A 13,073-nucleotide genomic window follows, 5' to 3' on the forward strand; every position below is an offset into this window, starting at 1 on the left:
AAGCGTGAGTGTGTGTTTGTGCATACATATGTGTTTGTGAGTGTGTGTTTTCATCTCAAGCATCCAAATTATTCTGTTCTGTTTGAGATTACTGAATGGATGAAATGGGTATTTTGAGCCAAAAAAATCAGAAATGTGCCATACATTAACATAAGGAAAAATAAATTTTCACTATGCATATTATCAAGCACACATACACATTTATAAGTTGAAGGAGAAAGATTCTGAAAGTTTCTGTTGACCAAGGGAACATAAATTAAAAATTGGTAGCATACCTCCTATTAACATTATTTATAAAATAATATTGAAAATATATAAAATAATATTGAAATTCACCTTATGTTATGACATTATTTTATTCAGTGAAAATAAAAATATTTCCATATGGCTTTATAGAATTAGTCATTTTATTGACCTTCCAGGCTGTTTTTCTAACACAATTTAGGGTCTTCAATGAGACTCCGGTAAGGATAGAACTAACAACCTCAGTGTTAGGAAGAGATTAATGTGTTTGTTTCCCACTAGAGGAGAAGTCACTGATTAGAGCTCACCTTCGGAATTTGGTTTCACCACAGTTTTGTATTTTGCATTTTGTGGGGAGGCTTCTAAATCTGCATAAGGCTGAAGTATTCAGTGCCCCACCCTAAATCACTGTTTAGTAAATCAGAACATTGGGGAGTTACAAATGTTTTGGAGCTTGGAAAGAATGTAAAAAATTCCTATGCTCATTAACTTGCAAACCCTAATTGTTATTTTTATATCTTTAAAGGTGATCATACTAATAGACTATCAAAAAGCTTACATAAAGCAAAGCCAAGGACTTTATTTTCTTAGCTATATTTTCAAAAAATTACTTCCTTCAATTAATTAAAGATAAAATTTGATTTAATAAAAATGTTTAATTATTGCTTATTATAATTTAAATTTATACTTATGAAAGAAATCAAGTAAAGTGATTTTATCTAGGCTATATAAAAGTTTCAGATATTTGTGCTAATTAATTTCTATTTGAATCTGAATTCTAAATCATTATCTTCATCTCACCAATGTGTCAGGTTCCAAAAATACCTTGACGCTAATTGAACCTCAGACCACGTTTTCTCATGGAAACAAGTATCATAAATTGTACTTTGATTTCTAAACCAGTGCACATAACTTAGTTCCCCCTTATATGCAGATGTCGCTGCAGAAATGGTACTGTCAATCATTTTGTCTTCTAAGGTTTGAGGACCTCTCTTCCTCTAAAGAACAACACTTCCCTAAATGAGTCACATGTTCCCTTGAGTTGGAAGCGAGTATCCAGCAATTAGATACTGTCTAAATAGTAATGCAGGTGAGCTCTAACGATGAGAAGAAGAGAGACAAGTCGCAGAAGAATGGATGGCTGAACAGTCAAGTTCACATTTCAAATAGCAAGTACACTTGCCCCAGCCCAGCCTCCAAACATCACCCACCACACCACCCAGCACATTTTTTCTGCTTCTCTTCACTTTAGAATTCTAAAGTTTAACGTGAAATCTGAATGACATCTGTGCCAAGTTTCCAGTTATTAGCAATGATAACAGTTCAGAAGTATTTTGAAATCAGAAAGTCACTAGTCTGTATTATTTTATTTCTTCATTCATGTATACAATTGTTTAATAAATATGTACTGAATATGCACTATGCATGGCAGACGCTGTAAAATTTATTCCTTAGCCAAGCATTCTAATTCATATCTATGGCCCAATTAGTGTCTAAGTTCATCAGATTTGTTGCTGTAGCTGTCTTACAAGGCCAAGGTCTTTAATTGAAGCAGAGGCCTGTTATCTTTACACAGTAACTGTTCTACACCCTGACTCCTAACTCTTCTCAGCCATGTGTTCAGTCACATAAATGAGGACATAAAGAGTAGAAAATAAAACATACCCAAGGGTAATCTATTACCATTTCTTTGTAAACAGTTCCAAATGTATATCTTTATCTCACCTGTAATGCTAAGAATATTGTTACAAAAAAAAAAAATCCACTAGACTAGCATCAAAAAATTACTATTAGCATGTAAGTTTTTATTTCTGTAAAATTCAAATATCCCTAAGAGAAACAAAACTGGTAATAATTATCAAAACTGATCAATTTCAGATAATTTATTAAGAGTATTTTGGAGAGGGAAAGGAGCAAGGCAAAGGCTATTATAATAGGTACTGAAATCGTTGACCAACTAATATTCCAAATGGATGAATTGATGCACAAGATCATTATTTGGAAATATTGCTTTAAATAGAGAAATATTTGATAGAAGCTGTGCCAAAGACACTTTCTTCTAACTAAGCTAATTTGACCGAAGAGTTTTAAAGACCTAAAGCTTTCAAGCTAATGAAACATTGATGTTTGCTTTCTGAGTAAAGACACTTCCCTTTTCTTGTCTACATATCATTTGTCCATTTCAATAGTCACTTTGATTTACATTTTGTCCTCATGTTTGGCCAATCACATCCACTGCTTACAGTAATGGCAAACCAAATTCCCCAGAACAATTATTCACACTATGAAAGGGCTCAAAACCAGAACAAATCTGAGCAAGTATTCTACAAAGAAAGTGAATGCTATGAATTAGAATTTAAACATTCAAAATAGATATATGTAGTTATATGCTGATCTGCTGTTATTGCTTTGCCACTATTAGTGTTTATTGTTTAGAATCAATTTTGCCTAATATTTTTACTGAGAAAACAAAAATTTCATCTTGAGGTCAAATGATTGTGCAGTATAAATCTGGCTATCATGAGGAGATGACAATTTTTTAGTATCTTAATGTTAATTATGTGATAACTGGCCATGAAAATATTTTGATGTATATATATTTTTTCAGTGTGTCTCAGTTACATTCTAATATTTAGGATAAAAAGGAAAACATTAAAAATTCCTCTCTATATTATTTTCTTTAATGTAAACTTGATGCATTTTAATAAATATATACATGAGATAAAATATATGATTGTTAACAATGCTTCTTATTTAGTATCTACAACAAACTTTTTTAAATAAAAGAATTCAGATTTACCTTCTCAAAATAAAAATAAACAAAAGGACAATTTCAGAAAATTAGTAAGTTCTGTAACATTGACAAATTGCTGGGATAAAATGGAGAAATAAATATTTAAAGGCTATAAGTGAAAAAATTTAAACTTTTACAAATCAAATTCTAGTATGGGGATATCAAAATTACAAAATGTTCATTTATTATTAGAGTTATGTTTTATTTACACTTTTGCAAAGTTGAAACTTCAAATGATTAAAATTTTATGTCACACTTTTACAATGTTCATCTAATGACATGATTGTTCCATTCTTGCCCTTCTTAATTCTAGCATATTTTCACCTTTAAAAGCCATTAATTTGTTATAATTCAGCACAATGATTTTTATGACATCTTTTAAATGGCACTGTATAATTAAAAGATTCTGTATTAAAAATATAGAAAAGTTCCAATTTATTTAGCACTATCCAGGCCTTTCCATGAAACCTGTGGCCAGTTCTGAGTTTTCAACTTAAATGGGTCAAGGTTAATTAGAAGACAATTCATAGAACAATCTGATTTCATTTTCTTTGCATGCTGTCTTTGTTTTGATGACCAACATTATTCAGATGGGTACTATTTTTCTCTGGCTCTAGGATAATATAGATAAAAATGGACCCTTTGAGGCTATGGAGGAGACATTTCACTTTTTTTGCTAATTTCCCCTGGGAGTTTTATATCTTAATCCCATGCTCAAAACTGGTTAAATAATTCCCTAAATAAATGTGCATCTTTCTAGTCTCCACCTTTTTAAAAGTCCAGAATAACATTTCTGAACACAATGTTTTATTTTGTCATACTGGCTCTTAAAATGATATAAGAGAAAATACCTAGTAATACTTAAGAGTATGAACATTTTATTTTTTAAAGATTTTCTATTTTGAAGCATCTCCTATTAAATACTTAACCTATCACTTAGAAATAAAGAAAATAAACTTCATGTGTAAGTTTCATGTATATTGAAAATATATATTTTAGGCAAGATTTTATGAGGTTCAGGAAAAACTTTGAGTGTTTAAATTTGTTTTAATTTTCTTAGTTTATGGACACACCACCCTAAATGACCCCAATCCCATCTGATCTTGGAAGCTAAGCAGGGTCGGGCCTGGTTAGTACTTGGATGGGAGACTACCTAGAAAGATCAGATGCTGTAGGTGTAAAAAATAAAAAATAAAGGATTGTAAGCTGATAAGGTCCTTGCAATCTATGAGGTCAATCAAGGTTTGCCTTGCCTAAAAAAAATAATAATAATAAAATAAAATAAATAAAAGTAATTTTTCTTAGAGAATTGGAAATCACTTTAAATTCCATAAATTGAAATCCCTAAAGGATTGTTTTGTAAACTCAGAAATGTTAGTTAATTAAACTCAGGAAAATTAGCTTCCAAAGCATTATAATTTGATTCAATGATTTTATAAGAGCTGGTGTGTGTGTGTGTGTGTGTGTGTGTGTGTGGTCTATATTGGTGTTTGTGGTGTGCACTTACTAGAACTATCTTCTCATTCTTTTTCTAAATGTATAAAATGGAATTTATTTGCATTCTCATATTTGAAATCATATATTAATGAAAAATTAAAATGTTATTATACAAATTGCTTAAATGACTTTTTACCACATAATGTCATGATTACATAAATATGCTGGGATGATGGGTGGAAAATCACACTTAAATAGCATCAAAATATGGAGAATATGTATGTTAAATATACTTATGAATAAAATATTCTGTTTCAAAGCATGATATGTATTTAGAAAAAAATATTTTGTAATCGAATTTATTTTATCTATCTAATGTTAATGATACCAAACACTGAAATGACATATGCTCCTCTGGAATAAACTCTGACTTGCATAACTCCTTATGCTAATCCATATGTTCCAATTTATATAAATCAATCTATGGCCAAACTCTATTATGTAATGATTTAAATATCAGATTTATATAAGAATAAAATAGCTAACCAAGAGTACCTTTAAAATAAACTCAACAATAAAACAATCACCCAAAATAAACACTGTGAAATAGAGAAAATTGGGACATAGTCCTCACAGGTAAAATGACAATATGTATTTTTAATTCAGATTAGGTGAATGAGATGGATGAAATATTGATTTATGTGAAAGAATTATATATAAATATAGAAAATAACTTGTTATCATACAACTAGATTTTTTGATTATCATACAGTTCTATTCCATATTTATCCTTTTAGTTCTATTTTTTAATCTCCAATTCTTACTGTCAAAAAATCAAATCTTCTTAAATTAAACATTAAAATACAGCAATTCCTTTAGATACCACACAATTCCCCATATGGTGCTGTCATCACATTCCACACATTACTATCTCAGACTTTTGCACATATTCTGTTGTTATGGCCAAAAATGTGTAAATTTAGCCTATGTAAAAATAAAGGACCCCTACCATCAGATGCATGCATCCCACTCAACTAACAGGTTTTCTTTCTTTCTCTTTCTCAAGGATGAATTTGTGGAAGAAATCCTACATCCTCTTGAATTTGCAACCAAAAAAATCTGATAGATAAATTATATATAAAATTCTTCTAATCATAGTAGTGAATCTTTGTTAAGGAACAGGATTTTTATTTAATTAATCATTTTTATTGAGTATCTATTATGTACCATGCATTACGGTACACACAAGGAATACAATTGTGAATAAAATAGAAACAACTCTGGCTCTTAAAAATCTTTTGTTTGTATATGCAGAATAAGATATTAATTAAATAATCACAGGGGTGAATTTATAATCATATAATGTTTGATAGTATGTGACTGCTTCTTATCATTTTAGAAGGACCACAGACTGATGGCTTAAAGAACAGAAATTTATTGTCTCACAGTTCTAGAGGCTAGAAGGCTGAGCTCAAGGTATCAGCAGAATTAATTCCTGCTTCTGACTGTAAAGGAAAATCTGTTCCATGCTTCCCTCCTAGATTCTTGTGGTTTTCTAGGAATCTTATTTTTTGGCTTGTAAAGACATCATCCTCATCTCTAACTTTATGTTCACATGGTGATTCACATGTATGTATGTGTCTATGTGTACACATGTATGCAAGTTTCTTCTTTTTATAAGGACACCAGTCACTATGGTTTAGGGTCTCACTCTACCTCAGTATGACTTCGTCTTAACTAATTATATCTTCAATGACCTTGTGTCCAAATAAGGTCACATTCTGAGGTGCTGGGGATTAGGACTTCAACATATGAATTTGAGAGGCATGGACACAATTCAATCCATAACAGATCATAAATTCTTTTAAAGAAAGAAAGGACCACTATTCCATAAGAGTATAACAACTTGGACATGGGTGTGAGGCCTGGAGATTGGTTAGGGGCAATTCGCTCAGAAAAGTGAAGTGACTCAATGAAAAAAATGGAAGAAAAAAAGAGGGAAAAAAAAACACTCCTCAGTTTCAAGCTGATTTTGTTCAATTGTGCCCAACATCATAAAAAACCATCTTATTGAAACACTGAATGGGACTATCATACTTGGCAACTAAAAGATCATTGGTAAGATCTTCTAATGAAATTGAGATGAATACCTATGAATGTTTATGGTGTAGACAACACTTATAGATGGAAAAACTCTTACAAACTCACAAGTAGGAAAAATAGTTATGAGTGTCATCCAGAGACTAGAGTCACCAGAGAAAATAAAAACAGAAGTATATGAGGGGAAATTCAATGATGAGACCAAAGTGTGTAGAACTTCAGTATATGCAATTAAATTTATACAGTCTGCACTGGTGTCACAGAAAAGGGTTAAGAACGATAAACCCAGAAAACCAGGTGAATTTGACAAGATAAAAATGAGTTAAATAATTGCAAGATAAATATTTTATAATAAGTAGATATGTTAAGGGGAAATTGGAGTAATTTTGTAAAAATGTGATGAAATGGAAGTTTGGGCAAAGCTTATGAGTGGGAACAGGGAGAGGAGACCAATTTTAGAAATATCAACATGTGGCAACAATTTCTGATAAAGTCTAAACTGTATTCACCTCAGATTTTGGCATGTGTCGACCTTATAAGGCAGTTCTTGTGAGTTAACTGGGAAAATCTTATAAGAAAGAAATGCTACTAAATGTTTAATAATTGGCTTTCTGAAAAAATGTGTGTACACAATACATACGTATAGATATTTATATAGGTAAGCAAACCTGTCTATTACAGAGTTAACCAAAATAAAGGATGTATAACATATATTTTGCAAATAATAAGATATACATTACTCTTTAATGTAAATTCCTTATAGCCAATTGATTCTCACAAAATGCTTTTATTGATTTTCCAAATTCTTACATAGCCTATTTAGGTTTGCAATTAAATTATTATAATCGGTTGATATGAATGTTGGTTTATTAATGGATAAAATGACATTGACACAGCATAGACATATGTTGGAATTTCACTCACTCACCAAGGACCTGAATGACTTCTTTGCTGATTGGATAAGAGTGCTGGATATCAGAAAAATATTTTCTCTATTTTAGTGCTATTTACAATGTATAGCTACAGACACAAGTCTTAATTGGAATTATTAGCATTTTCTCCATGACATTCTTCAATTCGGACCATCAAAAATAAATTAGGGAGCTTCCAGGTTGGTGAATGCATTAAAGTGCTAGGATGGTGTGCCCGGAGAGGGCATGGAATCTCCACGTGCCACTCCCCAATCCCCACATATCTTGCCCTGTGCATCTCTTTCATCTGGATGTTCCTAAGTTTTATCTTTTACAGCAAACCAGTAATGATAGGTAAATAGATAGACAGACAGACAGACAGATGACAGATGATAGATAGATGATAGATGATAGATGATAGATGGATACATGCATACATAGATACATAGATACATAATAATCAGACTCTGATTATTGAGTGTTTGCCAATATCCGTAATGTAAATACTATCCTGTAGCTGATTTTAAGCTACCAAACTGATATCACTGAATGCAAAATAGAGATGTACAAAAGCACCACATTATATAATATTTTTACTACATAGATAGGATAGACATAATCTTAAGAACACAACTAGTAAAATAATTAGGAAATCATAAGTGCTGAATATTTATTACTTTTTAAAAAATTAAGTATAAAATTTTATAATTTAATGTCTAATAATGATGATGTTTAACAACTGCATCAAAAATTTGTAAACATTTGACACTTAGCTCTCATTAGCCTGTGAGAGCTCCAGCATACCACTAGGAAACACTCACCCTGAAAGGAGAAAGTATTTAGCCATCTAAATACAAGAATGAGATGGAATAGAAGATTCTGGCAAAAAATAAAAATAATGATGATAATAATAATAATAATAATAATAATAATAATAATAATGTCACCATTCCAATTAGCACCAAGACACAAACTCTGGACATTTTAGAATGAAAGGATCACAAAAGTAAAAAATGAAGGTTGTTGCCTTAAAATAATAATGATATTTGATCATTACAAGTTTTCATCTGAAAACTGGATCAGGAAGGAGAAATGTAGAGAGGTCTCATTATTTCTTCAAGTAAAATACTTAGACTGAATGTGGTTGAAAAGAGTTAACAGAGTGTCAGCAAAACCCTAAGAAAAGCAACGAGATAGCCATCACTCAAAAACTAATAGTTTATCGGATTTTGAGAACTATTTCCAGGAAGATGACATTCCAAAATCTACTCTTGTGAATGTCATCAGTGACCTTGAAATTACCAAATATAGTTGACAATTTTAGTCTTTAACAGACTCAATGTCTCATCAGTATTTGACATCGATGTCTATTTCCTCTTCTTGATGTAGCCATCTCCTGTCTTCCATGGTACCATTTTTGCTTTATGCAATATCTAAGACAAAATTCATCATCTCTTTCCCAAATCTGCTTCTTCCCAAGCCTTCTCTAATTTTGCCATTAACAAAAACTGAAAAATAAAACTGATCTAATCAGCCTCTAAATCCTGCAGCTTCTGTCTCCTATGCTCCTCTCAAAGGCATCTCCCTTGCCTTAGTGCTAATATTTATCGTATCGTATTGAGAAGCTCTTAACTGATTACCTGTTTTCTAGCTAGCCCCATTTAAGCCAAATTCTTACATTACATTCATAGATGTGTTTCTAAAATGAAGATCTGAATGTGTTCTTCCTTTATGAAAAACATTAATGGTTTTCCAATCCTTCAACATTCAGTCCCCTTAATATGAATTCAAACATTTTATGACTCCCAACCTCACGTTGACCCTTTGTGCTAAATTTCAGCTTTTCTGAAAAATACGATATTCTGAGAACAGCATTCCTTCTGTGCTTCCATGCATCTGCCCAGAATTTCATTTTACCTATTCTCCATCCCAACCCAGTTGCACAGCTAACGTTCATTTATGCATCATAACATAATAAAAATACTACCTGTTTTCTAATAGAATGGCAATATTTTCAAAGATAATATCCAGTTTAGTAAGAGTAGGAATTAAAAAGCATTTTTATATATTATTGGTAGATTTATAAATTTCAACAACCATTTGAAGAATAATTTGACATTTAAAATGTTAACATTCTTACTTTTGGCAATTTTAAGCATTAATTTTATACATAAGTTTCACGTATAAGGATATATTTGAAAAGATACCCTTTGTAGTATTATTTGCAAAGGCAAAAAATAATGGAGTCGGCTAAACAGAATGACTTTAAAATATATGTCAGCATCTTGGAATAACTTGTAGGCATTTTTAAAAGGAAGTAGATTTGTGTTTATTGGCCTGAAATTCTACCCTATGTTATTGGGAAGGAGGGGCACAGTATGTTAGTATGATCCTACTACCAGCAAAAGAAAAAAGATTTTTACTTTTTAAAAAGTAAACGTTTTAGTTTGGAATAATTTTAAATTTACAGAAGAGTTACAAAGATAGCACAGAGAGTTTCTGGGAACCCCTCTCCCAGTTTCCCATTGTTAACATCTCACATTTCCTAATACAGTTCTCGGAACTAAAATAACCAACGTGGATGCCTGTCTAAACTAAACTCCAGAGTTTACCTAGATGTCATCTGTGTTTCCACTAATATTCCTTTTCTACTCAAAGATCCAATCCAAGGAAGCACATCTCAGTTAGTTCTTTCATTTTTGATTTTCCACACTTCTGTATTATTTGTATTTCTTTTTCAAAGTCCGTATACTACTTTAGCAGTGTTAATAAAAGCTCAAGGGTCACTCTCTGAAGTCTGCCCTTTCTGAATCCAATGACCCTCTTCAGTTCCTCAGCAATCTTGAGTACCCCACCAAGTTCACACACATTATATCCTGTTATAATCATTAATTTTCTTTCCTGTCTTCAAATCTTGTTTTAATTAGGCAACTCTGAAAGAAGAGAGTTCTCAAAATTATTAGCTTATTTTATTTCTTTACATCATGATACTCCTGGAGCCACTATGCAAGCACATTAATAAGTAAACAAACAAACTAAATAAATAAATAAATAGATAGATAGATAGATAATAAATAACGAACTTTGCAATAACAGAACCAAGGGATAAAACTACATAAAATATTTATACTTACATCTTTATGCATGGTAATAAAATAACTGAATGGAGGGAGGAAAGATACAAACCTCACCAGCAGGGGTTCAGAATCAACTAACAAAATTTCCATTTAAACTTAATTGGGTCATGAGATGACTTCATAACCACATTTTAATGTCATGTAAGATGTTGATGAAACTTGATTATAAAAACCTGATCATAATTACAGATAACATGTGCATAGCAAAGTAAACAGTGCTTATCAATTTTCAATGAGTGACAAATATTAATACTAATCATTAAGAGGACTTAGTTAAGAATTCTAAAATGTTCTTTCAAAGAATTCTCTAGGAACCATTTTATTGATTAGGGAGTTTAGAAAATCTTTCCAGGATATCATATACCTGATCACTGAAGAAATTTCAAATATCCCAAAAAGTGAAATATAATAAACTCTGTTTTTAAAATCTTTGATGAGTTTTATAAAATCCATTTCAATAAGAACTTTTGTTTTAGCACAAAATATTTCTAATCTACTGTAAACACTGTAATAATCAGATGAGTAGTGTAAAGGAGGTAAAAGATTAAAAACTCTGTGGACTATGATGAGATCAAACACTTTAAATACTAACAACAAAAGTATTAAAATTTTCAAAGTGGCCAGTGTTCCATTTCATGTAAAATTAAAGAAAATCTCTTATATCAAGGGGTTACAAACAGCTGCTCTTCCTTAAATAATTCCAGAGTAGTAAATTATGAATCAAACCAATTCTTTTTAAGTTGTGATGTGTGTTGTGAGTCATCATATAATTAAAGGAAACTACTAAATATTACTGAGAGTCAAAGTCTTGGAAGAAGGAAGTTAGTATAATGTCGTAGGGTCAGAAGAATTGGGCATGGACACCACTTTGTAAGTAAATCATTTTAGAACTTCCACTATGAAAGCCTGTCCAAGATAGCTCCACTGCCGTGTAAATGGTATACTTACTCCAAAGTATGGATCTCTATGGAGATCCACTGACTAACCCAAACAAGTCACTCAAATTTAAAGATAGCCTCAGGCAGAGTTGATGAGCAACGTGGTGATTTTTCTCGATATTGTAAAATAATCACTTATAGAAAAGACATGGCATAAGTAAAGTCTAACAATTTACATGAGTGAGACCAAGCAAATGCCCTGTCATGGATAAACCAAGGCATATCATTTCATTCCAACGTCAAACTAGATTCATCCTTTGTCCACTTTAATATCCAACTTTAATTAGGAAATATTTTTTACAAACAAAATACTGGAGACTATCAGTAAACCTAGTCCCCAATCTATATTATCTGTAAAACCCTTGCAATGTTTATGTCAGTATGTATGCGTGTATTTATATATATATATACGTATATGTATATATATGTATATACTATCAGTAAACCTAGTCCCCAATCTATATTATCTGTAAAACCCTTGCAATGTTTATGTCAGTATGTATGCGTGTATTTATATATATATATACGTATATGTATATACATATATGATATGATATATCTGTAGATGGATAGAGGGATGGATGGATGGGTGGATGGATAGATGTATAGATAAATAGATAATAGATATTTGTTTGGATTAATAAAATGAACCAAAATATTGATAACTAGAGCAGTGAGACTTTGGTTGATTTTTCTTTTCTTGCTATTATTTATTTGTAAACCCAAAATTTTCGTATATACATATATGATATGATATATCTGTAGATGGATAGAGGGATGGATGGATGGGTGGATGGATAGATGTATAGATAAATAGATAATAGATATTTGTTTGGATTAATAAAATGAACCAAAATATTGATAACTAGAGCAGTGAGACTTTGGTTGATTTTTCTTTTCTTGCTATTATTTATTTGTAAACCCAAAATTTTCTACTCTATTATTTCTGTTATAAGAAAAATGACATTAAAATTGTTTTTACTAACACAGTTTTCACCATAACATACATGCAAAAAAGAGAGTATATAGGAACATGATGTCTATGGCTAAAAACATTGGGAAGAGGGACCAGCAGGAAACATTTTCAATAATTAGTCTTCTTTTCAATATTTACAGATGATAACACATGCAAGCATAATCACTTGCAATCCAATGTAAGTTTAAAACATGCCAGTTTTCACTTTTACATTTTCTACTAATGCCTCAAAAGGATGATAATGAAGTCCATTCACAAGATAAAAGAATAAGGAAACAGGAATCTGAAAGTCTACTCTTGCAGTCACCATCCTAGACATTTATCTAATAAAATAATATCGTGAAGATGAGCTTATAATTTTGATTTTGCAGATGAATAAAATGACTTGAGAAATTAAGAATTCTTTATCCCTCCAAGGTCAGAGATTTAGAATCCTCACACAGCACATGATACTCCCTCACCTGGGAGCTGTGACCTCCCAGGTAGCGTGCATGCAGGACCCCAAACTTTGACCATTTTCTTGGCTCCACTTCTGTT

The 13,073-nt window shown here is 31.3% G+C and overlaps 1 pseudogene; it reads left to right on the forward strand.

Annotated features, from left to right (window-relative positions):
* Positions 1-4,096: 4,096 nt before the first annotated feature.
* Positions 4,097-4,215, forward strand: LOC112475869 (annotated as a pseudogene).
* The last annotated feature ends 8,858 nt before the right edge of the window (positions 4,216-13,073 follow it).

This window comes from Pteropus alecto, unplaced genomic scaffold, assembly GCF_000325575.1.
Source record: "Pteropus alecto unplaced genomic scaffold, ASM32557v1 scaffold152, whole genome shotgun sequence".
In the NCBI taxonomy this organism is placed as follows: domain Eukaryota; kingdom Metazoa; phylum Chordata; class Mammalia; order Chiroptera; family Pteropodidae; genus Pteropus; species Pteropus alecto.